Source organism: Phascolarctos cinereus, unplaced genomic scaffold (assembly GCF_003287225.1).
Source record: "Phascolarctos cinereus isolate Bilbo 61053 unplaced genomic scaffold, phaCin_HiC Scaffold_2;HRSCAF=192, whole genome shotgun sequence".
NCBI lineage: Eukaryota > Metazoa > Chordata > Mammalia > Diprotodontia > Phascolarctidae > Phascolarctos > Phascolarctos cinereus.
In genome coordinates, this window is record NW_027555625.1 from 327,527,312 (window position 1) to 327,533,311 (window position 6,000).

General features: G+C 50.6%; 1 protein-coding gene across 5 annotated transcripts in view; it reads right to left on the bottom strand.

The window, feature by feature from the left end:
* The window catches only part of RALY (RALY heterogeneous nuclear ribonucleoprotein), a 60,401-nt gene extending 55,125 nt beyond the window's left edge, over positions 1-5,276 (bottom strand). For 2 of the 5 annotated variants that reach the window (XM_020998629.2, XM_020998628.2), the window contains exon 1: positions 4,984-5,276. The gene's annotated coding sequence lies outside the window, so the exon portion shown is untranslated. The remainder of the gene's footprint in view (positions 1-4,983) is intronic. The other 3 variants (XM_020998630.2, XM_020998631.2, XM_020998632.2) reach the window with 2 other exon arrangements.
* Between the last annotated feature and the right edge of the window lie 724 nt (positions 5,277-6,000).

Below are 6,000 nucleotides of genomic sequence, written 5' to 3' on the forward strand. Positions count from 1 at the left end.
CAAGAAACCAGAAAACAAGAGATAAATTCCTCTAGAATAAACATTACCTAGCAAATAGCAGGAAACTTATAAAATTTGGGCTTTTAATAGAAAATATTTAGTGAGAATGTTGTAATGATTTATCCTGACAGGTAGCAAGCAGAGCTTCTGTCTTTACAAGTGGCATTCACAGAATCCTCAAATGTCAGAGCTAGAAGACGCTTTAGAGATAATCTAGTCCAACCTTGTCACATCTTATAAAGAACATGAACTCAAACTCTGGTCATCTGACTATAAACCCAGGGTGCCTCCTCACTCCTTAGATTGTAAACTCCTTGAGATCTCCTTTCACAAAGCTCAATCCTGGCCAGGGAGCAGGAATTAGGAAGCCCAGGATTCACCGGGGCCTAAGGAAAAGTCCCTTTGCCCACCCAAGATGGTTTTAACTTCATAATACTTTAAAATGTAAATTAAAAAAAATCAACGGCCTGGCCTAAAATGAGACTAAGCTCGATGTGAATCAGTGGGACCATCTGGATCACTCCATCCTACTCAGAGAACAAGGAAAGAAAAAGCTTTTGAAAATAGAATAGTGTGGTAGAAAGAGCTCTAAACAAGAAACCTGGGAGCCCAGGAGCCTTGGAAGCTAATCCTACCTCTGAAGCTAACTTACTGTGTTAGCCCCACCAAGTTCCTTCCCTTCTCTGGGTCTCAGTTAACTGACTGTCACTTAGGAGTCTTAATTTCATGACCACAATACTGTCAAAGAAAATAACAAAGAAAAACTTCAAAACTTCTGATTAAGCAGTGGCCTATCAAGATTTCACAAGAATAATGGTGAAATAGGTGTCCGGCTTCTAAGCAGAGAAGTGGCAGATCATAGAATGAGGCATCCATTTTTAGATGTGGCCAATGTTTTGCTGTGCTTGACTACACCCACTTCTACATAAGGAAGACGTTACTGGCAAGTGACAATAATGTAAAAAAAGAAAAAGAACATCAATACAAGTTTTTAAAGCGACCTCAGAGGTCTCCTAATCTACCTAATCCATACCTTAACAAGAATCTCTTCTAGATTACCGACAAGTGAGAGCTACTGAAGAGCAATCATTCTCATTTTGGACAGCTCTAATTGTTAGCAAGTTTTCCCTTACATCAAGCCTAAATATGCTATTTCTACATATTGCTCTGTCTCCTGGGGCAAAGTAAAACAAGACTATTCCTGCTTTCATGTGACAGCCTCTCAAACACATGAAGACAATGATCACATCCTACCTAAGTCTTGTCTTCTCTAGGCAAAAACACTCCCATTTGCTACATCCTATCATCATATAGCATGGTCCCCAGTCCACTCGTCATCACGGTTGTCTCTAGCTTGTTAAATCCTTCTAAAAATATGGTACCTACAACTGAACACAGTATCACAGATGTGGTCTGACCTGGGCGAAGTGCCAGAGGGCTATCACCATCCTCTTCCAGGACACTATGCTTCTATACGCTCCTATCACACAACTCATTTTGGGCTTTCGGTTCACTGTAAATCCAAGATTTTAGATACGAGCACTTTGGTCCAGCCATGCCTTCAGAAGGCATTGTGGGATACTGGAAAAAACAAAACCAAACTACAATGTGTCTAAAGGCAGATCTCTGGTACTACCTGTAGGACCTTGGATAAGTCACTTAACCTCCCCTGAGCCTCAGTACCCTCATCTGCAAAACAAGAGGGTTGAAGCAGATTGTCCCTTTGAACTCTAGTTCTATGATCCTCATCCTCTAAATTATAGGATTTAGAATGACTCTAGTCCAACCTCTTCATTTTACAGATGAGGAAACTGAAGTCCAGAAAGCAGAAGGGCTTTGCTCAAGATTGCAGCAAGCAGCACAGCCAGAAATTAGGACTACAAATTTATTCTTGACATGACACCATGGATGTCACTTTTTGCCCCCACAAAGGTTGCCTTTAACTCAACTAAACAGAGAGGGGAAAAGCATGGAAATATTCTGGGAAAGGAGGGGATACAGAAAAGACCAAGGAGTTGCTATCAGTGCTGAGATAAAAAGTGATGTGGGAGGAGTCGAACCAATCTTTTCTTTGCTTCCAGTCCCACCCTCATATAATCACAGAATCAAAACTCTGAACAGAAAGGGAAATCAGAGATGTTTTAGTTGAATCCTTTTTATAGATATCAAATCTGAGGCCCATGGAGGGAAAATAACCCTAAATTCTCCTGATCCCTTGGCTGGGACTCCCTCCCCTGTCCTTCTACTACACTATAAAGACCTCTGCCCTATTAAGCCACTTCACACCCAGTTTCCTGTCACTTTCTCCCAGAAATCCAAAGGGCAGCCCCAGAGAATAATAAGTAACAGCCAATGTTTATATAGCACTTAAAGGTTTGCAAAGTTCTTTACATACCTAATCTCCTTTGATTCTCCATTATCCCCATTTTACAGAAGAAGAAACTAAGGCTCAGAGACATTAAGTGACTTGCCAATATTCAGAAAGCTAGAACAATATGAGCTTAAACTTGGAACCAGGTCTTCTTTCACTCCCAGTCCACAGCTCTAGACAATATGCCAGGCTGCTTTTCCATTGCCACAGATCATTATGATAAGACCAGTACTGCTAGGTTCTTTTGGTGATCACACAACATCCTCATTATCTAAATCTTGATCTTGTCCTCCATCCCTGAGCAGTTATTTGGGTCACTGAAGGCCCCAGGAGTTTCTTGTCAGACTAACTCCCTTTGTCCCTGTCTCTTATCTTCAGCCACCCCATAGCAAGGCATCTAATATCAGCTGCCTCTTCTATGAGAAACACTGCCCCCCCCTTATATCCTTTGCCCCAAACCTTGGAAGCCCTGTTTACATCTGATAAGAATGTGAGGAACTCTTCATAAGCCCAGGCTCTCAGCCAAATGCTGCCCCTAAGTGGGTCCCAGCACCCTAGGTCAGGATTCCTGCAGCTGCCAAAAACTAATCCTTCCCCCCGGAACTAATCCCTCCCCAGGGTCAGCAAGGTCAGGGGAACAATCTTTCAGAAAAGTGATCTACCCAAGTAATCCTCTTGATCTATCTACCATAGGGAGTTTTAAATTCAGATTTCACCCCCCTCTAGACAGGGCCCCAAGCAGTCTGGGTAAAAAGATCTGGACTAAGAGAACTGGGTTCCAGTCTCAGCTATTTTACTATGATTTGTCACTTTCTCTCCCAATATGCTCCTTAGGTACAATGAAGTTGAATGGACTAGAAGACCTATACCAGCTGATTTCCCAGGACTGCCTAAGTAGCTTACCTAGAGTTCTTTCCCTGACATACTTAGAGAAGGCAATTTTTAATGCTCTTTGCATCCAGTTCAGGAGAGGCTTTGGGTCAAACTCACTAGTCTGAGACACTAACAGTTTCTGAGAGTTCCAAAGGCAGAGAGAAGTCTGAGCTGAAAGCTCAAACTTGGATACCTTATACTCCCACCAACCCAGTTTTCCTTACCCAGCTCCCTTTAACCAAACAGGTGCCAGATCCTCTCTCCCCAAATCCCCAGTCGATTCCCTGGTCCCAGCTAGATAAGGAAAGGATCTGCCCAGCCCCTTTTCTCTTCCAGCTCTAGGGGATCTCCAGCTGAGACCTCTTAAGGACTGAGAGGCCCTGCTTGTTGCTTAGCCAGTCCCCAAACCGGCTTCAGACAGGATGCTAGAGCTGTAAGGGACCACAGTTTTCATTCAATCCTAACTCCAAACACCTATCAGAAGAGACACCCCGCCAGGAACTTCCCCAGAGAGTTCAAAGAACCAACAGGATGGCAGCAATCCAACAATTCCATTCAACGAGCCTAGCAAGCGCTGGAGACAAAAGGGAAAACAGCCCCAGCCCTCAAGGATCTTACATTCTACAGGAAGGTAAATTCAGAGCTATATTATCTTCCACCTAGGTCCCCAGACGCGACCCCTTGGGCAGAAATCTACCAGAGTTCTCCAGAGTTGGGTGTAGGGATGAATTGCTGTCCTTTCTCTCTCCCCTCAAAAATCCCTCCTTCCCTACTGTTCCCCTCCCCTAGCCCAGAGAAGGAGAGGAAAAGGGGGGAGGGACTGAGAAAGTCTTTAAACAAATTTATTTAATTTTCTTTGCATTTTCGGTGGCCTGGGAGTCAAAATAGGGAAAATAATACCTTGCTCACCTAAAGGCTGGGAGCTTGGACGGGTGACCCCTTCAAGTTCTCCAAACTCACGTTAGATTATAAAAAGTACTTTTTCGGTGCGTGGGGAAAAAGAGTAATGTAAAGAAGAAAACGAAAGACAGGAGAAGCATCCCCCTGGTAGAGGCCCCGAGGCTCTGACGGAGCAAGCCACTTCTCCCACAACAGCAGACCCGGCCTCTTCAGGGCGGAAAGCCACTACCTGCGGCCAGCCCCACCATGCCGGGCCCAGTTCTGCAGCGGCGGCCTCCAAGCCTCAGGCCGGAAGAGCGCGGGATGGCGCGTGTCACTGCGGGGAGCTCGGCTGCTCGGGCCGCGGGGAAGCATCGGGGCCCGGGGGCCGCTCGGTCCCCTCCAGCCTACCGTGGGGTCCGAGGCCACCAGCGGCCCTTCGGAGCGGCCCCGGCGCCATCGCCATCCCCCCCAACCCCCGCTCGTCCCCACACCCCTCCCCCAGCTCACAGGCCCCGCCACGAGAACAGCCCCAGGGGCCACCCTCGTAGCCCGCGGCGGCGGCTCTCGGGACTGAGGCCCGGGAGGGGCGCATCCGAGCCGCGCTCGGCCGAGGGTCTGAAGCACCCGGACCCAGGCCCGCCGAGGCCTCCGGGCCCCTGCCCCGCGAGCGCCTCTACTTATTTGTGTATTTACTCCGTCCCGGGCCAGCACGTGGTTCCCTCCAGGAGCTGAAAGTGTTTCTAAAAATAGGAGGGGGTGGGGGTTGGGGGGGTGGTCGGAGGATCTAAGAAGAAAAACCACCCGGAGAGGAGGAAACAACACCCACCCGCCCCGCTCCACCCCCGAGCCCCACTCACCCAGCGAGGAAAGGTCAGGAGCAAAAAAGGTTCCGAGAAACAACGAGAGGCGGAGGCGGGGAGGAGCGAGGGCCGGGTGGAGGAGGGGACCGAGAGGCGGGAGCGCCCGCGACTCGCGCTCGGGCTGCAGAAAAAGGCCAGGGGCGGGGGCAGTTGGGAGAACTAATGCAGGGGTGGGGGCCAGAGAAGATGTGGCCGCCCCCGTCGTCGTCGTCGCCGCCGCCGCCGCCGCCGCCTCCAGCAGGCCCCCCGCGCACACCGCTGGGGAGCCCGGACGCACTGACAGCGGCGCCAGTCGGGCTGTGGCTAGTCGTTCTCGCGGTCCACACCACTGAGGCGAGAGGAGGAGGGGGAGCTCTGAGGGCAAGGATGAGGACGAATCGGCACCTTCGCTGCTCGACCCGCCCTGCGGTCCTGTCCACCCAGGGCAAACACTTTTCCTCTTGCGTCTGAGCGCACTGCTGAGGGAGATGCTGCCGAGCCAGGAGGCAGCCTGGCCAGGGTAGGCTTCCCGATACCCCTTCACTTAGCTCGACTTTGGAAAGGCCCTAGGTCTCGCGGGGGAAGGCGGGGCCAAGGGCGGGGCGCGAGCAGCCCGGGAGGGCCTTCGGGAGGGGGCATCCCTCCGGTGTAAGCCCCACCCTCTCCGGGGATGGGGATGGGGCTCCCTGGAGCTGAGCCGCCCCTCCCTCATCCATGGGCGGATTGGTGCGGAGCCGAGCAGGCGAGGGGGACCCCATCCCCCAGCATCTCTTGCTCTCTGCCTCCTCCTGGTCTCCGAGAGGCCGGACGCAGCGAGTGGAGGATTCAGCTTGGTCCGGGGCCCTGCCTGCCCTCCTCGCGTTGCACTTGAATGCCCCTAATCGGAAGAGGCCAAGTCCCAGCCAGCCTGGTCCCCCAACCCCGACTTAAACCTCCTTTACGCCGAGGACAGGGACCTTATGAATCTGTGGAAACACCGAGGTGGAAGGATCATATATTGGGCTATCTTTACACTTACCCTCAGTTTTGCAGATG